Source organism: Triturus cristatus, chromosome 8 (genome assembly GCF_964204655.1).
Source record: "Triturus cristatus chromosome 8, aTriCri1.1, whole genome shotgun sequence".
Classification (NCBI taxonomy): domain Eukaryota; kingdom Metazoa; phylum Chordata; class Amphibia; order Caudata; family Salamandridae; genus Triturus; species Triturus cristatus.
The window spans coordinates 389070791-389097241 of NC_140591.1; the positions used below are offsets into that span (position 1 = coordinate 389070791).

General features: G+C 46.6%; 1 long non-coding RNA gene across 1 annotated transcript in view; it reads right to left on the reverse strand.

The window, feature by feature from the left end:
* Positions 1 to 6828: 6828 nt before the first annotated feature.
* Positions 6829 to 26451, reverse strand: part of LOC146802168 (uncharacterized) — a 58387-nt gene continuing 38764 nt past the window's right edge. The window contains exon 4 of the long non-coding RNA XR_014967368.1: positions 6829 to 10358. This is a non-coding gene — a long non-coding RNA (uncharacterized LOC146802168). The remainder of the gene's footprint in view (positions 10359 to 26451) is intronic.

Below are 26451 nucleotides of genomic sequence, written 5' to 3' on the forward strand. Positions count from 1 at the left end.
AGGGAGACAGAGAGAAAGAGGGAGGGAGAGAGAGAGTGATAGAGAGAGGGAGGGAGACAGAGAGAGGGAGGAGGGCGACAGACAGAGGGAGGGAGACAGAGGGTGGGAGACAGAGAGGGAAACAGAGGGGGAGGGACGGAGGGAGACTGGCAGAGGGAGGGAGACAGAGGGAGGAAGGTGACAGAGGGAGGGAGACAGAGGGAGACGGAGGGAGACAGAGGGAGACAGAGACAGAGAGAAGGAGGGAGAGAGAGAGTGATAGAGTGAGGGAGGGAGACAGAGAGAGAGAGGGAGGGGGAGATAGAGAGAGGGAGGGAGGGAGAGATAGAGAGAGGGAGGAGGGCGACAGACAGAGGGAGGGAGACAGACAGAGGGAGGGAGACAGACAGAGGGAGGGAGACAGAGAGAGGGAAACAGAGGGGGACGGACAGAGAGAGGGAGACAGACAGAGGGAGACAGAGGGAGGAGGGCGACTGACAGAGGGAGGGAGACAGATAGAGGGAGACGGAGGGAGACAGATAGAGGGAGACAGATGGAGGGAGACAGACAGAGGGAGACAGACAGAGGGAGGGAGACAGAGAGAGGGAAACAGAGGGAGACAGAGAGAGGGAGACAGAGGGGGACGGACAGAGGGAGATATGAGGGGGACGGACAGAGGGAGACTGACAGAGGGAGGGAGACAGAGGGAGGAGGGCACCAGACAGAGGGAGGGAGATGGAGGGAGACAGAGGGAGACAGACGGAGGGAGACAGAGGGAGGGAGACAGACAGAGGGAGATAGAGGGAGGGAGATAGAGGGAGGGAGACAGAGGGTGGGAGACAGAAGGAGGGAGACAGAGGGAGTGAGAGGGGAGAGAGGGAGACAGAGAGAGAGAGGGAGACCGAGAGAGAGAGGGAGACAAGCAGAGTGAGTGAGACAGAGGGAGACAGAGAGAAAGAGGGAGAGAGAGAGTGATAGAGAGAGGGAGGGAGACAGAGAGAGGGAGGAGGGTGACAGACAGAGGGAGGGAGACAGAGGGTGGGAGACAGAGAGGGAAACAGAGGGGGAGGGATGGAGGGAGACTGGCAGAGGTAGGGAGACAGAGGGAGACAGAGAGAGGAAGGCGACAGAGGGAGGGAGACAGAGGGAGACGGAGGGAGACAGAGGGAGACAGAGACAGAGAGAGGGAGGGAGAGAGAGAGTGAAAGAGTGAGGGAGGGAGACAGAGAGAGAGAGGGAGGGGGAGATAGAGAGAGGGAGGGAGAGATATAGAGAGGGAGGAGGGTGACAGACAGAGGGAGGGAGACAGACAGAGGGAGGGAGACAGACAGAGGGAGGGAGACAGAGATAGGGAAACAGAGAGGGACGGACAGAGAGAGGGAGACAGACAGAGGGAGACAGAGGGAGGAGGGCGACTGACAGAGGGAGGGAGACAGATAGAGGGAGACGGAGGGAGACAGATAGAGGGAGACAGATGGAGGGAGACAGACAGAGGGAGATAGACAGACAGAGGGAGACAGACGGAGGAAGACAGACGGAGGGAGACAGAGGGAGGGAGACAGAGGGAGGAAGACAGAAGGAGAGGGAGACAGAGAGAGACAGGGAGACAGAGAGAGAGAGAGAGGGAGACAGAGAGAGGGAGGGAGACAGAGAAAGAGGGAGACAGAGAGAGAGAAAGGGAGGCAGAGAGAGAGAGGGAGGGAGACAGAGAGGGAGGAAGACAGAGAGAGAGGGAGACAGAGAGAGGGAGGGAGACAGAGAGAGGGAGGGAGACAGAGAGAGAGGGAGACAAGCAGAGTGAGTGAGACAGAGGGAGACAGAGAGAGAGAGGGAGGGAGAGAGGGAGAGAGAGAGTGATAGAGAGAGGGAGGGAGAGGGAGAAAGAGAGGGAGGGAGACAGAGAGAGGAAGGGAGACGGCAAGAGAGAGGGAAGGAGAGATAGAGAGAGGGAGGGAGGAGGGCAACGGACAGAGGGAGGGAGACAGAGGGGGACGGAGAGAGAGGGAGGGAGACAGACAGCGGGCAACAGAGGGAGGAGGGTGACAGACAGAGGGAGGGAGACAGATAGAGGGAGAGAGAGGGAGGAAGACAGAGACAGACAGAGGGAGACAGAGGGAGGGAGACAGACAGAGGGAGACAGAGGGAGAGAAAGGGGAAGACAGAGAGGGAGACAGAGAGAGAGAGGGAGACAGAGAGAGGGGAGACAGAGAGAGAGAGAGAGGGAGACAAGCAGAGTGAGTGAGACAGAGGGAGACAGAGAGAGAGAGACTGAGGGAGAGAAAGAGTGATAGAGAGAGGGAGGGAGACGGAGAGAGAGTGGGAGGGAGAAATAGACAGTGGGAGACAGAGGGTGACAGAGGGAGGGAGACAGATAGAGGGAGACAGAGGGAGGGAGACAGAGGCAGACAGAGGGAAACAGAGGGAGGGAGTCAGAGACAGTCAGAGGGAGGGAGACAGAGATAGACAGAGGGAGACAGAGGGAGGGAGACAGAGGGAGAGAGAGGGAGGGAGACAGAGAGAGGGAGGGAGAGAGCGAGAGAGAGGGAGACAAGCAGAGTGAGTGAGACAGAGGAAGACAGAGGGAGGGAGACAGACAGACAGAGGGAGGGAGACAGAGGGAGAGAGAGGGAGGGAGGCAGAGAGAGGGAGACAGAGAGCGAGAAAGGTAGGGAGACAGAGAGAGAGAGGGAGACAAGCAGAGTGAGTGAGACAGAGGAGACAGAGAGAGACAAATAGAGAGAGGGAGGGAGAGAGGGAGAGAGAGAGGGATAGAGAGAGGGAGGGAGACGGAGAGAGAGAGGGAGGGAGAGATAGAGAGAAGGAGGGAGAGATAGAGAGAGGGAGGGAGACAGAGCGAGAGAGAGAGATGGGTGTATGCCGGGTCTGGTGGCTCAGTGGATGAAGGCGTCCGCTGCAGGGGCCTGTGTTCAACCTCATGGGCAGGAGAGAGAGGGAGGGAGACAGGGAGGGAGACAGACAGTGGGAGACAGAGGGAGGAGGGTGACAGAGGGAGGGAGACAGATAGAGGGAGACAGAGGGAGGGAGACAGAGGCAGACAGAGGGAAACAGAGGGAGGGAGACAGAGACAGTCAGAGGGAGACAGAGGGAGGGAGACAGAGATAGACAGAGGGAGACAGAGGGAGGGAGACAGAGGGAGAGAGAGGGTGGGAGACAGAGAGACAGAGGGAGGGAGAGAGAGAGAGAGAGGGAGACAAGCAGAGTGAGTGAGACAGAGGGAGACAGAGGGAGGGAAACAGAGACAGACAGAGGGAGACAGAGGGAGGGAGACAGACAGACAGAGGGAGGGAGACAGAGGGAGAGAGAGGGAGGGAGGCAGAGAGAGGAAGACAGAGAGCGAGAGAGGGAGGGAGACAGAGAGAGAGAGGGAGACAAGCAGAGTGAGTGAGACAGAGGGAGACAGAGGGAGACAGAGGGAGACAAAGAGAGAGAGGGAGGGAGAGAGGGAGAGAGAGAGTGATAGAGAGAGGGAGGGAGCCGGAGAGAGAGAGGGAGGGAGAGATAGAGAGAAGGAGGGAGAGATAGAGAGAGGGAGGGAGACAGAGCGAGAGAGCGAGATGGGTGTATGCTGGGTCTGGTGGCTCAGTGGACGAAGGCGTCCGCTTCAGGAGCCTGTGTTCAACCTCATGGGCATAGATTTTTTTTTTGCTCTAGCCCCGGACCCTCACCCTACTGCCCCCGACCCCATCGGTGCGGCCCTCGGCCATAAACCACACTGTAAATTTGGCCCCCAAGAGAAAGTTTCTGAGTACCCATGCTCTAAGCACTAGGTTTTCCCTGACACTGCAGTACAATGCATCTCTTGCTTGATTTGTGTGCTCACAGCCATGCAATTCATCCAGGAGTGACAGGCTAGAAGAGCACGAGATCGAGGAACTCTGCACCTTGCTACTGATGCACTCTGTGCAGGAGGACATCTTCAAGCTCTACTGTGGGGAAGACCACATCATGTAGGTGGAAGAGCTGCTCGAGTTACTGCTGGACCAGGTAGAAAGTGCCACACTGGAAAATGCCTGTAGGATCATCCAGACCAACTTACTGAACAAGAAAAGTAGGGACCTAAGGCAGGCAGCCGCTCTTGGGACGTACCATAATAATAGCACCCAGGGGAGCGTAGTGCCTTGTGTTCACTCAAGCACAATAGCGTGCAACGTCAGAACCCTGTACTACTATTGAACCATACACTGATTTGTTGAATTTTGGGATAAATACCTTGTATTTGGCATCTTTCATGACCACCAAATTCATAAAATCAGTCCATCGAAGAATCCACTCATTCTTTCACATGTGTATTAATTGGTAATCATATGAATCACTTACTCAACAAATTTATCAGCTGTGCATCTCAAAAACATTGTAATTACTGCAATTAACCACAAAATGCAATTCCCGTTCTTTTTTTTTCTAACCAATAGTGCATTCTTATCGACAAATACAAAATACCAGTTTTTAGTTTCCTGGGATCCTTCACATAGGTAAAACAAATTAACAAGTACAATTACCATCAGGTAGGCTTAGATTTAAAATGAGGTAAAACACAGTGACACCTGTATAGCACTGTATTGCTGATATATCTCTCTCTCTGTCTCTGGTAATACCCAATGAGGTAGCACATACTAATTAACCATTAGAAGGTCCTCCTGTTGTGTAGACTAATTCTGCAAAACTGTAGACTATTGTTCAATAAATGGGCAGGTGAGGTTCAGTTCTGGCCCAGTCATTCACAGAACTACTTACACAACCACACCAACACTCACACACCGACTGACAGTTCTATTCAGCCCCTTTCACATATACACACACCCATACAGCCACTAGCACACCTATTCATATACCCATACAGCCACTCACACACCCACAAAAACTGCTCACAGGCTCACTCACACAACTACTCTCAGATCCATACAGCTACTCACACACCCACTCACACACACTGAAAACTACAGACACACCCACTCACACACCCATACATCCACTCATAACCCACTCACAGACCCATACAGCCAATCACACATCCACTCATAAAGGTTACAGGTTACAGTTAGGAAATCACATTTACAAACATTTGAAATTCACTGTAAAAAAACAAAGGTTACAGGGACAATATAGTTAGGCCCACATTTCAAACATATAAAACCATAGAAATTCAGCAGTTCTAGTTACCTGAGCTAACTATAACTTCAGTGGCGGCTCCGCCATTGGGGTGTGGGTGTGTCACCCTACTGCTTTCTCGTGGTGCGAGAAGGCAGAAACATAAACAGAAAAAAAATCCATTTATGTTTCTGCCTTCTCGCATTGTGAGAAAGCAGAAGTCCCTCTGTGCGTGGCGGGCGGGTGGGCGGTCCTGCTCGAGGGCAGGGGGGAGTGGCTTGGCCAATGTTGTGCGTACTGACTGTTTGATCGGCCCTGGAACTGACCAAACAGTCAGTACCCACAACAGTGGGTAAGCCACTTCCTCCCTGCCCTCGAGAAGGGCCGCCCACTCTCCCTTTTTCTTTATGCAGAAGAAAATGTCCCGGGCTGGGGCGCTCTCCTGCTGCACCTACCAATCACAATGCTGCCATTTGCAGCACTGTGATTGGCTTGCGTAGGGGAGGGAAACTACCTGCTGGCTGCTTCGTGTTCCTGCTTCCTGCAGCAGGAACACGCAGACCCAGCTGGCGCTACACCAGTACAGCATGACCGGCCAGGAGCAGAGGTGGTGGGGTACCCGGCACTCAGGTACATTTTAGTTTATTTGTTTTATTCATCACCCTCGACCCCCCCATCCCTCCCTCGAGCATGCCGGCCGCCGCAGTATAACGTATGCCCCCGCTATGCACTGCCTATGACCTCACATAGTTCATCCATCATGACATGGTCAGTGCCATCACTGATGACACCTCAAATGACATCACTATTGACATCATCCACAGAACCACTCACACATCTACTCACACCCGCATATAAACCTTTCATATACCCACTCCTATTCCCACTCCCTCACAAAAACTCACATACCCATTCACAGATCTATATAAGTACTCACACACTCACTCACTGATCCATAGAGTAACTCACACACTAACACATCTATTCAGCCCCTCTCACATAAACACACACCCATACAGCCACTAGCACACCCATTCACATACCCATACAGCCACTCACACACCCACAAAACTGCTCACAGGCTCACTCACACAACTACTCCCAGATCCATACAGCTACTCACACACCCACTCACACACCCTGAAAACTACAGAAACACTCACTCACACACCCATACATCCACTCATAACCCACTCACAGACCCATACAGCCAATCACACATCCACTCATAAAGGTTACAGGTTACAGTTAAGAAATAACATTTACAAACATTTGAAATTCACTGTAAAAAACCAAAGGTTACAGGGACATTATAGTTAGGCCCACATTTCAAACATATAAAACCATAGGAATTCAGCAGTTCTAGTTACCTGAGCTAACTATAACTTATGCCCCCGCTATGCACTGCCTATGACCTCACATAGTTCATCACTCATGACATGGTCAGTGCCATCACTGATGACACCTCAAATGACATCACTGATGACATCATCCACAGAACCACTCCAACACCTACTCACACCTGCATATGAACCTTTCATATACCCACTCCTATTCCCACTCCCTCACAAAAACTCACGTACCCATTCACAGACCTATATAAGTACTCACACACTCACTCACTGATCCATAGAGTGACTCACACTTTCCCTCACTCATGTAGCCACTCACACAACCATCATCATCATCAAGCAGCTTTATTTCAACAATACATGTCATAAAAGCACCATTACAAAAGGATTTTTAAAATATTATGATAAAACATTTTTAATAAAATATAATTCTTGCATGTGCAAATAGAAGTGGGATGATGCCTCATCACAGAACAAGTAAGCATAGTGCATTTCATTAAAAACAACATGATATATAATTATAAATACATAAGATACAGGTGAATTAAAATAACACTCGCTAACCTTTACATAAAGATAAAATACTAATTTCAAATCATAGGAAGTTCACAGCATCCTCATTAGCGCACAGTCAAGCACAATGATTTTGATTTAAGTGCAAATAATAAAACCCCTTCTATTGCGCTTTAGGGGGCACCAGTTTTGACCTCATGATCAACATCCAACTTAAAAACAGGAATTACATATCGAGGAGAGGGGTTTATAAATTAAAATTTGCAGGGAGACATTGCAACATCTAGTGCTTAAATTCTTGCTAATCTGCAAGAGCCATTTCTTACGTGGGGCTGTATAGGCTGGACAAACAAACAACACGTGAGGATAGGTTTCAGTGTAGTCTGGACAATTTGGGCATTTAAATATCATCAGTTGTGGACCATTTGGAAGTGAATGATTTTAGTGGAAGTGACCCCACTCAGAATTGGAAGTAGAGTTTCCGATTGAATCATTTCAAAATTGTATCCCAGTAGGGCTCAAAATGTGGGCAGGGTTTGAATTCTAGAAATCTCCCTGTCATTGTGGTGCTATTGCATGTTCTAATGGTATTTTGGGCGACCATTTCCCAATAGCATTCCTACATTAGCTGTTTAGTGGGGAACTGAATGCTATGTGTTTTTTCTCATAAGTGCAGCATTACCATGTTAGATAAAATATCTTTGATGTCACGTCCCAACCAATTTTAAGGAAGCGATCACCCTCAATGACATCCTTGAGTGCGTTGGCATAAGTAGCCAACTCAGGGGTGGACCATATTCTGCGCCAATATCAAATAGGGCATAGTTTGGATATATCTGTCAATGATTTCCTTCCCAGATTGTTTACCAAGGGTGTCACAGGAATGCTTTGCGGAAGGTTGGTTATTGTTCGGAGAAACCTTTTCTCTGCAGTGGTAAGCTGTATCATTTTCTCGAACCCCCATAATTCCGACCCATATAAGACTGAGCTCACCACTTTAGCATTGTAGATCTGCAATACTGGACTAACAGGTTTTGTCAGAGAAGTTTTAAACTCATTGTTTAGTACCCCTTCTAGCTGATGGTGTTTCAATGCCATAGTTTCAATGTGTGGCCTCCAACTTGTACAAGTATGTAAATGAGTCTACCTGTTTGAGGGGCTTCCCTTCTAAATAAATGTTGCCCCTGAATGATCTATGCTGATTAAAAACCATACATTTGATTTTAGTTGTATTAATTTCTAGGCCACAGATACTCCAGAAATCCTCAAAGTTGGCTAATGCATGCTGCAGCCCGCTGGGAGTTTTTTAAATAATTGGCGTGTTGTCAGCAAAACCAAAGGGGATGATGGACGGAGTGTTGAACATTGCAAGCTCTCACCCCCAGTCAACTGATCTGGGTTTAATCCATCAACATTCTTTAGCTCACTCCACCACCCCAGTTCAGACATGACCATATGCAAATCAGTCTGACTCTGTGCCTCATGGGAACAGTCCAGCCGAACTGCCAAGCCATATCTTCCCTGGACCGGAAACATGCATCCTGGAACCATTTTAAGGTCTAGCCAACTGTTTTCATCCCTCTTCTTTTTAGTGCTGGCCTGTGTTATCTTATAATGTTTCCTTGCCTCTTAATTACAGCTAAAATCTCCACTAAAAGCCTGCGTGATTTCTTGCATTCATGAGGTATAAGGAAGTAGGAGCCACTCACACAACCACACAACCACTCACTCGCTCATACAGCTACTCATACAATCACTTACTCACCCATGCAGCAACTTACACAGTTTTACAATCACTCATACACCTACCTACACACACACTTAATCAACCATACAATCACTTAGGCAGCCAGTCACTCACCCATACATGCAAACACACCCATTCAGTTACCTATACAACTACTCACACACCCACTTACACACTCTCAAAACCACTTGCATACCCATTCACTCAGCCCTAAAAGCATTCAATTGACCACTCATTAACCCATACAGTCACTCACACATATACTTACTCTCCGATACAGACACTCACACATCCACTCAGTTAACTTAACATCCACTCAGTCACCCATACAGCCACTTAAACATCTTCTCACTCAACCATACAGCCAGTCACATAACCACTCAGTCAACTATACAGTCACTGACACCCTGACTCATACATACATACAGCTGCTCACACAGCCAGTCATTTACCCATAGAGCCATTCACATACCCACTCACCAATACAGCCAATCACACAGCCACTCACTCACCCATACAGCTACTCACATAGACATGTATTCACCCATACAGCTTCTTACACCCTACTTATACACCCATACAGCCACTCACACACTCACTTACATAGCATACAGTCACTCACACACCCACACATACCTGATACACACAGTCACAAAGCCACACAGATGGCATATGATAGAAAGAGTATCACTCATTAGTAGTACAGAAATGTTACTAATTTAACCGATGGTGTAGCTTAGTATATATCTTTAAGTCTCAGAAATGTTTACAAAACACATGCATCTCATAGGCTGATTTCATCAATAATATATTGATTTCCAAATATAATCATTTTTGTAAATTCATTTCATCATGACGTTCATGAAACAGAGTTAAATTCCTCTATCTTCTGATGAAATGTTTCTTTGTTTCTTCTTAAAAGAAATCATTGGCAGAATATGAAATATTTCAGGAAGATTCCTCATAACTAAACTAAATATACATCTCTGTAACTTGCTATTACCATTAAACAAATTCTTCTTCGTAAAGATTATGTCTGATAAATCCTCAACTTTGGAAATGAAGTTTATCCAAATACAGTAAAACTGTGATATTGCAGAATCCAAATTCTTCATTGAAACCAAACTAAACCTTCTGAAAGACATCTCCGAGACATATTGATGGCAAATTAAGTGTTGTTTGAAGCTTTAAAAAAATGGTTATCCATATTAGCACTACTGTCGACAAACCATTATAATTATTCAGTGTCTCAACACTGCTGGGTACACAGGGAGAGTGTTAGCAGAATCCTAATTACTCAGAACTACCACAGATTTCTGAAGTTACTATCTGGCTACAGCTATGCAAACACAAACAAGAGCTCAGATTTGATCAGTAGGGTGAGTTCTGATACTTCTGATCTTCCTTTTCATCTTCCATTTCTCCTTAGTTCTCCTCATTGTACTCTTGTTCCATTTAGTCATGTGGCTCCCCTTGGTCTTGGCCCTCCTCGTCTCTGTCCCTGGACTCTCCTGATACTGATGTTTCTAATGTTCCTAATCGTTAATCATTATAGTGATACTGATCCATTTATGTTTACACCTCTTCCTCGTGATCTCCCTCCAAGTACTGATCATCTTTCTTCCTAGGCCTCGTGGTCCTGCTGGTCTGCTCTGGTCCTAGTAGAACAGATGTTAAGAAAAGAACACTTACACAACATGAATATGAATATTTAGTGAAATCAAGTTGATTCACATGATTTTAGCAATTGCAAAATAAAATTACATAATTGGAAATACAACAATAAAAGTCTACAAATACAAGTAAGACTTGGAAAGAGAAAACTGTGCCAAAGAGTAATATGAACTAGGAAACCGGGATTGCAGAAAGTAGTCTCACTGACCCTTTCTGTACCGGTCCTGAAAGTCAGGGTTCTATGACCGTGAACCGAATGGTGGTCTTATTGTTAGTCCTCCTGTTAGTACTGGCTCTGATATTCCTATTCTCCTCCTCTTGGAACTGCTAGTCTTGATCCTCCTGGTCTAGATCCTGCTACTGGTCTTCTTGGTGTTCTTTATCAACTCCCACCTCCTCCTTGTTGTCCCTCTGGTCCTAATGGTTCTTTTCCTCATCATCCTCATCTTCCTTTCCCCCTTTCTTGCTTCACCCCGTCCTCCAAATCCTCCTCCCATGGGCATTCTCCTTTTGTATCTTATACTGTTCTCCTCTGTGACCATCCTCCTCTTAGTCCTCTACCTACTCTGTCTTTCTAGTCCTCATCTACATCCTCCTAATAATCGTTCTCATCCTCCAGGTCCTCCTGAGCATCCTGGTCTTGGTACTCCTGGGACTGCCCCTTCTTCCCCCATCCTAATCTTCATTGACCTCGTTCTTCTGATGTTTCAGATCGACCTAGTGACCCATCTCCTCTTGGTCCCCTTCTTCCATCGCTCATTCTTCTAGTCTAGGTTTTCCTGTTTATACTGACTCTGCTGCTCTTAGTCTTATTGGTTTTATCCTCCTGGTCCTTTTGGCCCCAGTCCCTCTGCTCTTAATCCTTCTTGTTCGAGTCGTCCTTCTGATCTTCCCAGTATCTTCATTGTCCTCTCCCAGCTCCTACTGGTTGTTTTACACATCCTTCTGGTTCTCCTCCTCCTGTGCCTTCTCCTTCTCTTGGGCCTTCTCCTGTTCCTCCTCCCCTGATCCTCCTTGTCCCTGTCATTATGGCCCTTCTGGGCCAGGTCCTCTGCTCCTCGTGTTCTTTTCTATGGTATTCATCATTCTCCTCCTGGTCCTCCTCCTGCTCTTCTGAGTCCTTCTCTTCATCCTCATTGTCCTGCAGACCCTTCTCTATATGAAGATTCTAGTCCTTCTGGTTTTGCCTTTTCAAGTCCTGCTTCTCCCTCTTATTCACCTTATTCCACCTTGTCCAGGTCCCCCAAGTGATCTGGTTGCCCTCCTTCCCTCTTAGTCCTCCTCTTTTTACCCCTCTGGGCTTTCTTGGCAAGGTTGTCCTGGTTGTACTGGTACTGGCCATCCTGATTGTATTCCTTCTGATTCATCTCACCTTCGTCATGAGGCGTACATGTAAAATGAGAGACCTTTAAAAAGTAGCATGGTTCCTACTAATGTACCCTGCTTTGATTGCTGTTCCAACTATTTTCTCACCCATTTGTCATAAATCCACTAATTTAGCAATATGTCTAGTGACCACTGATGTGAACCTCTACTCAAAAGTTATTCTCCTATCACCTATGAGTAGTGAGTGAAATCTGGGAATTTAAAAAGTTCTGTAGCGTCTGTTCATATTTCTCACTTTGATCAATCTTCCACTACCACCCAACATCTCCATCAAAGGCCAAAATACCTCCAACACCTTATCACCCACAGTGTGCCAAAACTCCAATAAAACGTAGAGCACTTTTTAGGGTCTTTGGGGGATACAGAGTTACGCAAAAGCTAACATACCAGATATATTTTGTGGTTCTAATAGCCCTACTGAAAAGTACTGATTCCATGCTGTTAAAGGAATACCAGTCCTAATGAGAAGTGGTGTTATCTTCCCCACTGTCCAACTTTAAGTAATAGATCTGTTCAGGAAGGTAATGGGGAAGTTAAGACGCAATAGGCCATATGTACAAGAGAAGTGGCAGAGCGTGTCGTTAGTCTCCTTGACTTAAGGACACACTCTGTCACTTCTGAAATGCAGGGCTGCACCATATTTACAAGAATGTGGTAAAACCCTGTGTTTTCCCCTGCGCTGGCGCTACACTTGGCAGCCAAGCACCAAAACAGGCACCCTTGCACCATAGTGCAAGGGTGTCTGCGTGCAGGGGAAGATTGTTTATGTACAGGAAGGTCCCCCTTCCTGCACATAGACAATCTTGAAATGCTGTTTTGTAACTTCTATGTGTGCTGCTTTATTCAGCACACACAGAAGTTGCAAAATGGCATTTACATTTTTGTATTGTTAATGTGCAGGCCTTTTGCACAGGGCAGCACACATGAAAACAGCAAACAAAGGAGAAATTAGAAATTTCTCCTCGTTGCGTCAGGGTAAGACCAGGTTTTCCCTGGTCTGAATTCTGGCACTGCCTCCTATTTATGCCTCGTTTGTAAATAGGAGGCAGCGTCAGAATCAATGGGTGTTGCAGTGGAATGCCCACCGCAACACCCATTGCCCTCCCCTTTCACACTAAGCATTGAGTGAAAGAGGGCCATATTTACAAGGCAGTGTTAAGCCACTATCACCACAGGAACGTCGAAAAAAGTGACTTTCCAGTGGTGATAGAAGATTGTACATATACCCCAAGTGTTGGATGCGTCCACATCCTTTTTGCAATCATGGCAGGTGCTGCTGCCAGATGCATCTGACAACGAGAAGCTTATTGTAGCAATGTGAGCATGCCCATAGGACGTGCTTGCATGGTACCTCTCCTGCAGTACACATTCAGGATGGTGGGAGCCTCGGGGAGTCCGCATTGTTTGTCTGGGCTTAGAAAGGACTTAGCATGATCGGGTGGAACGTCCTATTCAATAACTTAGTCCATCATGGTGCCATCCCATAGACTATAATGAAACTTTCCTAAACCAAGATGGAGGAAGTACTTCCTTTGGTCCTAGTTCCATTTCCAGGTAATATTTTACTATATAAGTCTGTGATGATCATAGTGTTGTAAGTCACAACCAGGAGCGATTCCTCTGATATGCGGAGGAGCGTCACCCCACTGAAATGCCCTCAGAGATGGAAGTTAATTCATGACCGTTTTATTTTTCTTCACTCATCCTGAACAGAGTGTCAGGACGGGGGCGGGGCTGCTGAATGGCAGCAGCAGCAGCATGGTGGAGGGTGGGCTGCATTTTGCACTTGTCTCTTTGGCCATCTGTATTGTGATGGATAGTAAAACATGCACATTTTAAACCTCTCTATCCCAGCTGTCTTGGAGACAAAACACCATAACTGGTGCATTTGAATCAATCAATCCATGGTTTATAAAGCGAGCTACTCACCCATGAGGGTCTCAAGGCACTGGGAGGGGGCAGCTCCAGATCAGTCGAAGAGCCAGGTCTTGAGGTCTTTCCTGAATGTGTGCAGGGTCGGGGGTGTCTGATGCTCACAGGCAGCGTGTTGCAGGTCTTGGCTGCAATGTAGGAGAAGGATTTCCCGCCTGTTCTGTTTCTGCTGCTGTGTGGGACCACTGCAAGGGTGAGGTTGGCTAAGTGGAGGTTCCTCTTGGGTGCATGGAAAGAGACTCTCTCATTGAAGTATTTGGGTCCGATGTTGAGGGATTTGTAGGCGTGGGTGAGGAGTTTGAAGGTGACCCTCTTCTCGACGGGGAGCCAGTGGAGGTCTCGTAGGTGTTGGGTCGTGTGTTAGTGACGCAGTGGCCAGAGGACTAGCCTAGCCGCAGCGTTCTGGATGGTCTGGATTTTGTGCAGAAGTGTTCTGTTGATTCCGGCATATAAGGCGTTTCTGTAGTCCAGTCTGCTGGTTATGAGCACATGGGTGACGATTGTAATTGTAATTGTTAAATATTTGTAAAGCGCAAGGTTACCAAAGGCATCCCAGCGCTAGAGGCTAAAGTTAATGAAATCAGTATCAGTTTATGGAAACAAAAACATTTTTAAGCGTTTACGGAAGCCCAGATGATTAGTTTCACACCGAATGTCTAGGGGGAGGGTGTTCCATAACCTAGCTACATTATATGAAAAAAGGTGACCCCCTGCACGTACTTTCCTCATTCTGGGAACAGCTGCCAACCACTTATTGCCTGAACGCAGGGTTCTGGCAGGATGATAGAAAGAAGCGAGTGAACAAATGATAGGTGGAGCAGAACCTGACAATATCTTGTGTGAAAAGCAGAGAGCCTTAAACTGCACTCTCTGCTGAATAGGTAGCCAATGAAGGGTGGCCAGAGCTGCCCGTGCTGACTGTCGGTTGGGAATGTTCAAGAGTTGACGTGCCGCACAATTCTGTACTATTTGCAATGTCTTGACCATGGAGCAAGGTGCTCCTAGGTAAAGAACATTGGAATAGTCGAGTCTGGATAGGATGAGGGACTGGACCACCACTTTCCTTGCAGTAAAAGGGAGGAGAGGAATAATTTTCCGTGTCATCCTCAGCAATCCATAACAGCTGCCAGCAACCTTCCTTGCTTGTTCCCCAAAATCAAGCTTACGATCCAACCACACCCCCAAGCTTTTAATATAATCTTTGGGGAGTGGGGGAGGGCCAAAACAATTTGGCCAGGATGATATTAAGTTAGGTACGGAAGAGTTACCCAAAAATATCAACTCTGTTTTAGGTCCATTCAACTTCAGGAAAGAGCATTCCATCCAAGCTGAGATCTCTCCCAAACACAAGACCAAGTCCGAGGCAGAGTTGTTCAGCTGATTGAGAGAGACAATCAGCTGCGTATCATCGGCATAAGTAACAATTTGAATGCCGAAAGGTTCCACAACACCTGCCAAGGGGCTCATATACACATTAAAAAGCGTAGGGGACAGGGAAGATCCCTGGGGAACCCCACATCGGAGCGACTGAGGATCAGAGATGCAGTCTTAATGAAACACTTGAAATGACCGGTCCTCCAGGAATGAATGAATCCATTTAAGGGCCAAATTAGTCACTCCTGCATCTTTAAGCCTCTGGATCAGCAACTGATGATTGACTGTAGCCTCGACTACAGTCAAAAGGGCAATTTCTGTGCCCTGCAAGGGTCTAAAACCAGTCTGGGACGGGTGAAGACAATTAGTGCTTTCCAGGAACCTGGACAGAACACTATTCGCATGTTTTTCAGCAATTTTACTGATCCCTGGTAACAGAGAAATAGGGCTATAATTTCCCGATACCTCAGGGTCCAAGTTTGTTTTTTTCAGCAAAGCTTTAACCATTGCTTGCTTCCAGGAGAGGGGAACTACGCCTTTCTGAAATGATGCATTAATCATACCTAAGATAACAGTGACAACTGTATCAAAAATTCGATTTAAGATAAGGGTGTGGTACTGTAAAATTTCGGAACCACGTTGGTAGCACGGTCCTACCCTGCCGATTTTGGTATCAGCGAACCGCAAATGACGGTATGTATGAGTGTTTTCGTCATATGTCACCGATGAATTCACCGTGTATATGATACAACATGTCGAACCCTCGGGTTCCATTTTACTAGGGTAACCATTTTGTGGTTGCCCTCACATAGGCTGCGCTTCGAGGCCATGCCTAGGCCTAAAGGACACGCAATCATTCTTTGACTTCTTGGTGACCTATGCAAACTGACTCCACCGCCCGAGGTCAATCCTGCCCGGCCGGTTCCTTTTACTGCGGCCGTATGGGATTAGCATCAGGGCCCGACACATCATAAAGTCGTGTATCCCACGCGACTTCTGACTAATCCCTTTCACACCTGACTCTGTTTCCTGCTTTATGACTCTGTGACGAGGAAGAGGTGTCCGTTTTATTGGGGTCTGCTGATATCCGATGAGGGTTCTGAGCCTTGCTGGGTAAATAATTATGTGCTGACCGAGCTGTAATGTGGGATTATCATCATGACTGTGCTCTTTCTTTGAAGCGAAAATATGTGAACGACCACTTGTAAAAGAGGGGCGGTGTTGCCCAGAGCGTAATATTCTGTATATAAGAAAAGACTGGTTTTTAGTTGGAAGCAGTCTCCTGAGAACATACATCGTGTTGTACTTCTCGGATACCTGTGATTGGTCTGCAGCCAATAAATACGATCTTTGACTTCACCTAGAAGACTCTGTGTTTCTGTGGTCCGAAACTGGAAGAACTTGAACTCTTCGGGTGTGTCCCCCGGCACCGCTGGGTTGGTTCTGAAAAACCCAGTACTTCAGTTGGCGCCCAATGTGAGAGACAATCAGCTGCGTATCATCGGCATAAGTAACAATTTGAATGCCGAAAGGTTCCACAACACCTGCCAAGGGGCTCATATACACATTAAAAAGCGTAGGGGACAGGGAAGATCCCTGGGGAACCCCACATCGGAGCGACTGAGGATCAGAGATGCAGTCTTAATGAAACACTTGAAATGACCGGTCCTCCAGGAATGAATGAATCCATTTAAGGGCCAAATTAGTCACTCCTGCATCTTTAAGCCTCTGGATCAGCAACTGATGATTGACTGTAGCCTCGACTACAGTCAAAAGGGCAATTTCTGTGCCCTGCAAGGGTCTAAAACCAGTCTGGGACGGGTGAAGACAATTAGTGCTTTCCAGGAACCTGGACAGAACACTATTCGCATGTTTTTCAGCAATTTTACTGATCCCTGGTAACAGAGAAATAGGGCTATAATTTCCCGATACCTCAGGGTCCAAGTTTGTTTTTTTCAGCAAAGCTTTAACCATTGCTTGCTTCCAGGAGAGGGGAACTATGCCTTTCTGAAATGATGCATTAATCATACCTAAGATAACAGTGACAACTGTATCAAAAATTCGATTTATGATAAGGGTGTGGTACTGTAAAATTTCGGAACCACGTTGGTAGCACGGTCCTACCCTGCCGATTTTGGTATCAGCGACCCGCAAATGACGGTATGTATGAGTGTTTTCGTCATATGTCACCGATGAATTCACCGTGTATATGATACAACATGTCGAACCCTCGGGTTCCATTTTACGAGGGTAACCATTTTGTGGTTGCCCTCACATAGGCTGCGCTTCGAGGCCATGCCTAGGCCTAAAGGACACGCAATCATTCTTTGACTTCTTGGTGACCTATGCAAACTGACTCCACCGCCCGAGGTCAATCCTGCCCGGCCGGTTCCTTTTACTGCGGCCGTATGGGATTAGCATCAGGGCCCGACACATCATAAAGTCGTGTATCCCACGCGACTTCTGACTAATCCCTTTCACACCTGACTCTGTTTCCTGCTTTATGACTCTGTGACGAGGAAGAGGTGTCCGTTTTATTGGGGTCTGCTGATATCCGATGAGGGTTCTGAGCCTTGCTGGGTAAATAATTATGTGCTGACCGAGCTGTAATGTGGGATTATCATCATGACTGTGCTCTTTCTTTGAAGCGAAAATATGTGAACGACCACTTGTAAAAGAGGGGCGGTGTTGCCCAGAGCGTAATATTCTGTATATAAGAAAAGACTGGTTTTTAGTTGGAAGCAGTCTCCTGAGAACATACATCGTGTTGTACTTCTCGGATACCTGTGATTGGTCTGCAGCCAATAAATACGATCTTTGACTTCACCTAGAAGACTCTGTGTTTCTGTGGTCCGAAACTGGAAGAACTTGAACTCTTCGGGTGTGTCCCCCGGCACCGCTGGGTTGGTTCTGAAAAACCCAGTACTTCAGTTGGCGCCCAATGTGGGGCAATTTCAGCGGTACCGGTCCAAGCCAGAGGTTCGTGAGGAGCTTCGTGTGAAAATTCTGGAGGAAGGCCGCCACTTCATCGACCCCTGCATGTCGACGTGGTCCGAAAGTCTTTACTGCGAGGTTCTCCGCGTCCCGACGGCTACAAAGGACTGCTGCCCTGACTATCGCCCTGTTTTGGACCCTTGATGATTTGGTAGAGCGAAACGATTTAACGAGTCTTCTGATGACGTCATCGATACCTCAGTTAAGTATAAGTGGAGCGTTTCCCAGTCCTTAGTTTGGTATCCCTTCAGGATCGCTTTGATTTGGAACTTGCAAGTGCCAAAGCCGAAGGACTCGTGTATTCACGAGAGTATCGTATTCGATAATCCTTTAAAGTTTGAAACTAGACTAGTGAGCGACGATGCCTGGTTCTAGTATATTTAGAAATTTGTTTTGTTTGGGTTGCAATAGGGACTCCCGATTAGAGGATTCGTGTCCGGTTCCTCCAATTGGAACTCCAACGTATGAGCTTTATGTGAAACATGGTGTGGGCCCCATTGCGTATAATAAAGTATGGATCCGATACACCAGGAAGGATGGTGTTTTAAAATGGCCCCAAAATGGTAGTTTCGACACAGAAATCCTAGATAACTTAGAGGTTAAATTATTTAAAAAGAAAGCCCGGACGGCGATGTTTGATTCTTTCTGCCTATGGCGAAAGGAAGCCAAGCAGAAAGAAATCAAATTAGCCAAGAAAAATAAAAGAGAGAAAGGTATGTCGATAATACAAGCAGCCTTGCAGTTCAAAGATAATGAAGAAGAACAGATGAATGAGCAGCTGCACAGGCAACGTAAATTAGTGATTGATAAATGCTACCCAGTTTTGCCGCCCCTTCAGCAAGGTGCGTCAGAAGAAAAGGAGAAAGATCCCCTAATGTCACATTTACTGAGTTCGCCACCCCCGTATGTGCAAAGTGCTACAGCGCCTCCGCAGCCTTTAAATGTACGGCCTCTAGTTAACTTGCCGCAAGCTTTCCCGCAGCCGCCAGCTCCTCCTCAGCCGGCTCCCATGCCTACGGCGCAGCCCTCTCACGGGCCACCGGTTTCGCTGCCTATCTTTTCTGCGCTTCTTGCGACTTTACCTAGTACATCAGCTGCCTCCCTCGACGCTCTCCCTGATACAACCCCTGTTCCTGTATCTGCACCCGTTTTTCTTCCCTCTGTCTTTCCCCCTGTTCTTGCCTCAATGTCTCCTTCTACACGACAACGAATAGCTAGTGCGGTCACTAGTTTTATATCGCCTCTCTTTGGGTCATCTAGTACGACTCCTGGTTCACAACGTACGCAGTTGCGTAGTCAGCTGCCAGGCTCTGAAGAGAAAGAGGTATTAGACCGCATGGCATATAAATGGATTGTTATTCCTTCAAGATATGATGTAGAGTCTGTTGTAAATGTTTTTCATCAATGGGAAGCACCAAAACAGAGATACGTTTTTGAGAAAATGTGTGTATTCCTCTGTGAGGAATTGGACGATCATGGTTTGGACTTAAGCCCGCAGGAATTGTGTCATGTACGGTTTGAATTTGGAAAAGGTACGATTGTGGGTCCCGATGTTGGGAAAGCAGTGGCGACATTATTGTCTTTCAGGATCGAGGATCCTTCGCAGTCACTGTTTAAACGTGACTCCTCTGATAGGAAGGTTAGACAATACCCTATGAGAGAAGTCCCTCCGGTATGGAAGGACGCGGTTGCGGCTGACGCTGTCAACGGCATTGCTGCTATGCCAGCTTATTTCCAGCGTGTTTGGGTACATGTTCCCTGGAAGCGATCAGAAGTTTTAGCCCTTAAGCAGACATTGCCTGACCCCCGTAAAAACCCCGCAGGATATTATAAGGAGTTATCACAGACTGCGGAATCGTGTGTCATGAACCTAGCTGACATAGATATGTTGTTCAGGAATGTCGTTCCGCAGCCTTTGTGGGGGTTGATTCGTAATGCAGATCATGCTGCAGAACTAGGTGGCACATGGGCTATTATCACTGCTACAGACACTAGACAAGTTGTTGGTGCGAAACCTGAGCCCCTAGTAGCAGAACTCCCTGGTAGAATTATTGCCTACATGAAGACCTTAATGCCAGCGATGCGTGTGAATTGGGATAAATTATCCGCATGCAAACAAAAGAAAGACGAAACAGTGTCTGATTTCTTCACCAGGTTTGAAGAAACATTTATCGACCACAGTGGTCAAGACATGAGTACGGAAGGTGGTCGACGGTTATTTGTTGATAAATTTGTGCATAATTTGCTTCCCGAGTTGTGTAAGAAATTAAAAGATTCAGAGAGTTCTTGGGCTGTTTCCTCATCAGCGCAAATACTGGCTACTACACAGTATTACGAAAATAGGGATAAAGATGAGAAGGATAGAGCAGACAAGAAAACAAAAGAATTAAAGACGAAGGTTCTTTTACAACAGGCTTACCCGCCACGTGGAGATCAGAATAACTATAAGCAAGGTCAGAGTAACTATCAACAACCCCAACAGTTTCAGAGTAACTCGCAAAGGTTTGGGTATTCCCAACCGCGTGTTCCTGTGGGTCCCAATCAGTGTTCGTATTGCAAACAAGAAGGTCATTTTAAGTATAGTTGTCCTATATTGTTGCAGCGCACGAATAATGCTTATGGCGCGAGAGGTAGAGGTGGTCAGCAAGCTCCTAGAGGTAGAGGGCGTGGGAATGTTCCCCAGAACGCGCGTCCTCTTCCGCCTCAAAATACAATGAATAGCTTTGATCAGCAGGCCAATGTAACTAGTGGGACAGCTCAGTACTATAATAACGACTATTATGCAGAAGATGGAAATGCGGAAGGTAATGATTACTAGGACAGCCATAGACAGAGAGAGGGAGTTGTTTCAGTGCCAGTGGACCAGAGTGGACCGTATGTCAAGGTGACTACAGCGTGTGTATCAGAGCGTTTTCTATTGGATACTGGTGCTGCAAAGAGTTCAATTATGCACTCAAAACTCCCTGGCGCGCCTTTGTCTGGCGAAATGAATGTTTCAGTAGGTTTTTCTGGCGCCCCGGTTAGGAACCCGATCTCTATTCCTAAGCCCCTTTCTGTTGGACCTTGTGAGCTGAAAGCACCCCTTATCCTAACGACAGGTTGTGGTGAAAACTTGTTAGGATTAGATTTGTTAAAGAGATTACATGCAACATTATATTGTTCCCCCTCGGGAGTACAACTTACACTGGGTAGGGAAGTGATTTCTCCAATGTATTTGTCGAAGAATAAACTGCCAGCTGAATTGTCGTCTCTTCCGGATGTCCTTTGGGCTACTGGTCCTAATGATATGGGTCTCTTGGAAATATCGCCATATGTGGTCACTTTGAAAGCCAATGTTAAATTGCCACGCATTCCCCAGTACAAGATCTCTAATGAAGGTGAGAAAGCGTTGTTAGCGATCATCTATGACTTGATTGAAAAGGATGTAATTGAAGAGACAAGAGGCAACGTTTGCAATAGTCCGGTTCTGCCTGTTTAAAACGTACTGACCCTTCTCAGCCACCTGTTTACAGATTTGTGATCGATCTTAGAGAGGTTAATAAGATAGTTGTGCCACAGTTTCCGGTTGTCCATGATATAACTGCCTTGTTAACTATGATCCCAACTTCCGCTGTTTGGTTCTCAGTGATTGATTTAAAGAATGCTTTCTTTAGCATTCCAATTGCAGAGGAAAGCAAGGATATTTTTGGTTTTAGTTTAGGAGGTCGCAGCTTCCGCTTTAAACGTGCTCCGCAGGGCTACTGTGAAAGTCCATCAATATACAGTCAGGCTTTAAAGGCGCAGCTTGATACAATTGTCTTACCTAGTGGTGCTACCCTTATTCAGTATGTTGACGATTTACTAATCGCCGCGGATACTGAGGAGATTTGTAAAAAAACAACATTGTCATTGTTGCGTCATTTGTCTGCCTTTCATCACAAAGTGTCTCTCTCAAAACTGCAATATTGTCGACAAGAAGTGACCTACTTAGGTCATCTCTTGTCGAAGGAGGGAAGGAAACTGACCCCAGAAAGAATTCAGGCCATTGCACAATTGAGCGTGCCAAGAACACAGAGAGAAGTGCGTGCTTTCTTGGGTATATCTTCATACTGTAGGCAGTGGATCCCGAGTTTTTCTTTGCTGGCAAAACCTTTGATAGCATTAACATGCAAAGATACGCCGAATCCCGTCCCATGGTCTGAAGAGTGTCAGAAAAGTTTTTCGGAATTACGTAAGGCATTATGTTCGGCTCCTGTATTGGGTACCCCCGACTACAGTAAACCTTTTACATTGTATGTTCACGAGAAAGAAGGTTGTGCGTTGTCAGTGCTGACACAGTCTTTTGGAGACAGACAGCATCCATGCGCATATTTTTTGTCGACTTTGGATCCGGTAGCCAAGGCATTGCCAAGTTGTTTGAGAGCCACAGCGGCAGCAGCTGTTTCTATTCGACAGTCTGCTGGGTTAGTAATGAACAACACGTTGATTGTGATGGTGCCACACGCAGTGGACACGTTATTAAACAGGACCAGGACACAGCACTTAACTAGTGCTCGATTGTCAGGTTACGAGTTGACACTGCTAGCGAGTCATGTGCACATAAAGAGGTGCAATACGTTGAATCCAGCTACATTATTACCGATTTCAGCAGACACAGATGAGATTGAACTGCATGATTGTTTGTTCAGAACGGAAGAAGAAACAAAAGGGAGAGTGGATCTTAAAGATACTCCCCTGGTTGAGTGTGATGGTACCTTATGGGTGGATGGCTCGTGTTTCAAGCTTCCGAATGGTGATACGACTGCTGCATATGCTGTCATGACTTTGCACACGATTGTTGAAACGGCACGTATACCACATAATTCGGCTCAAGCAGCAGAATTAATTGCACTTACAAGAGCATGCGTGTTGTCGAAAGGAATGAAAGTGAACATATATACTGACAGTCAGTATGCCTTTGGCGTGGCCCATAGTTTTGGGCGCTTGTGGAAAGAACGTGGGTTCCTGACTTCGCATGGAACTAAGATTCAGAATGGTCAGTTGGTGAATGATCTCCTTGAGTCGCTGACCTTGCCATTACAAGTCGCAATTGTGAAATGCAGTGCCCACAAGAAGATTATTGATGATGTTGGTCGTGGTAATGCGTTTGCTGATGAAATCGCGAAAGAAACAGCAAAAGATGTGACGAATCGAATGTATGTTGCAGGCCCTGCAAGACGGTTTGGTGATGTTGGAATGTGTGAAGACACGATAGAGAGTGTGAAGTCCCTTCAAGCTGAAGCCACAGAGAAAGAATTGAGCATGTGGAAAGAAAGTAAGGGTAAATTGGATGAAAATGGTTGTTGGATTGATTTGTCAGAGCACCGGCGATGGTTGTTACCTGATGCATATGTGCTTCCAGTGGTCACAATGGCACATGGAATGGCGCATATCAGTGTGAAAGGGATTTGTTAGTTGTTGGCTCCAGTATGGCAGAATGCTGGAATTCCCAAGTGTGCAGAGAATGTGGTCAAAAATTGCATGGTATGTCTGAAATACAATCCTGGTAGGGGAACCCCAACTCCAGCTGGTCATTTTGCGCCCCCAACGTATCCGTTTGAGGTTTTGCAGCTAGATTTCATCCACATGGAAAGGTGCAACAATTTGAAATATGTACTTGTTGTTGTCTGCGCTTTTTCAAGGTGGATAGAAGCATATCCCCTAAAAGACAATACTGCCTTATCCACAGCTAAAGCCCTTGTCAAAGAATTCTTCCCTAGGTTTGGAATGCCAAGAATGGTATGGAGTGATAATGGGAGTGAATTTGTGGGACAAGTGATGAAGAATATATGTGAGGGACTAGGTATAAAGCAGAAATTCCACGCTGCAAATCACCCCCAATCAGCTGGACTAGTAGAGTGTTATAACGGCACATTGAATCTCAAGTTAGCCAAGATCCAAGCGAGTTCTGGTCTTAAATGGCCTGACGCTCTGCCCTTAGCACTCCTATCAACAAGAATGACTGTGCATTCATGAGTGGGACTTAGTCCGTACGAGATTGTGTTTGGCCGCCCGGCCAATATATGGGGAGTGCCAAGGCCTACAAAATTCAGTGAGATCGAACACCCCGTACTGCTTGATTATTTGTATGAATTGACGGCTAAATTGCGTGTTTTACACCAACAGGTGCATGATACTCTGCCTCAGGTCTCTGAAGCTCCAGGACATCCTATCAGTCCTGGATCATGGGTGCTGGTCAAAAACTTCAAAAGGGCAAAGAATGACGAGCCCCATTGGACCGGCCCCCATCTCGTCCTTCTTTCCACGAGATCAGCTGTTAGAGTAAAAGGGAAAAAGAACTGGATACACGGCGTTCACTGCAAAAGGGTCCCATTGCCTTTGCCTTACGACCAGTGGGTCCAGAAAGGGATCGCTGACTCAGAGACTGAGACTGTGCCTCGTTTCCTGCCGTTTAGGGATGCACGAGTAAAAGGAACGCTTTGTGAGAAGGAAAGCGATGACATCTTGCAAGAAACTGTGCCACCGTCAATTCAATTGGACACTACAGAGCCTGAACTCTTGTTTCAAGACCAAACAGTACCTACAAGAAGTCGCTACAATTTGAGGCCGAGAACTATGGACAAATAAAAATTCTTTTTCTTTGATATATTTTTGAGAAGTGCAGCTCTCTCTTCCATCTGAAAAACTTTATTATTTTTTCTTTTTTGAACCGCCATCCGGGTTCAGCTGGAGGGTCGCGGTGCCAAGACTTTGGGGTACAAGCTGGAGACGTTAGGTCAACGGTCTGGTTGGTCTAGGGCGTTCCCTGGACTGACAGGTGTACTCCTTAGCAGAAGACACTCATCCGCCGCGAACAGCACGGTTAGAGGATGGAGTTTTTCGAGATGAAGAGACCGGCTGAGGAACTAAATGTTAAGAGCAGAATATGTAAAGCAATGAATAGCAAACGTTTTGTAATATTATGTCTGTTTGTCCTATTTAGCATGATGATGTTTTCTGTAGGTTATGTATTATTATCTTTCCAAGTGCCGTTGGCACCCACTATACAGCCCATACCTCCTCCTACTGTTTCCTCACACTCTTTCCACCCTCTGCCTGAACACGAACAAGCTAGACGTTCTGAGTTCGTAAACAATTTGTTTATTCAACTCCTGCACCAACACCAACTAGTTATGAACACAACAAATAGCTGGGTGTGGGGTTTGATGCCGCATACCATTGATAAGGGTATCCCGTATCTAGTGCTGCCGTTTAGCTACAATGGGTCATCATGGGCATTCCAGACTATGTTTCTTTTTGCACTTAAGACCTATTCCCCACGACCACCGCGTTCCACTGGACCTAGCACAAACAATAAAGCTTTGATGAGAGGAGTTGCTGATATGAGTATAGATATCAATGCATATTCATCTATTCCCAAGGATGAGTTGCGAGCTTATGTGCGTTGGAACGCGACGGGGTATAGCATTAGCCTGGGCGAGAAACAGCGTAAGAGTTCATCCCCGATTTGGGTCGTACCCCACATAGGTCGGTTCTGTTTACAAGGTAATGGTCAGAATCCAAGAGCTCAATTAGGGAAGAGTGATTGTGCTGACACGTACATTTTCCCATCACAGTATTCCCCTGCGTTTTTGGCTGCCAAGGGTACATACTTTGTTTGTTATGACCGAGCATATACATGGTTGCCCCCTGATTTCTCGGGCACGTGTTATGTTGCAAATTTGCTACCGCCGACATTTACTGCCGCCTCTGATTATCACAAGACCAGAGTTGTGAGAGGCGTTGTTAGTAAGGAGGATACTGCCGGTCAGGAAGCGGGAGACTTTTTCCTGGGTTTCCTGCCGTTTTGGGGACCAATGGTCAATAGTAGGAACCTGAGACAACTGACTCATGTAGTTGAAACCACTGTTAATGTAACGGCTGGTGCCCTTGGTAACTTGACAGCTGAGCTCCAGGCGGATCGCCTCATGACGTTGCAGAATCGTATGGTTCTAGACGTCATACTTGCAGACCGTGGTGGGGTATGCAAGGTTATCCAATCAAGCTGCTGTATTTTCATACCAGATACCGCTCCAACAGTCTATCAGGCCATTTCCAAACTGCGTAAGATTTCCGAATCCATTCATGTGGATAAAGGAGACTGGTCGATGATGGGGTGGTTCTGGGGACTGATATCAGCTTGGGGATGGAAGATTCTAATAGTCACTGGGACGATCTTAGCCATTCTTTTCCTGGTCTGTCTATGTGTACAGTGTGCTCCTGTAATGTGTAGCCTCTGTGTTACATCATGTGTAAGGAGACCTGTATCAAGGGACGAACTAAGCAATAGGATGATGCTACAGCAACATTTTCATGACTTTATGAATATAGACCTGGACTCAGATTAGTATGAGTATAGTTATTGCCTATGTA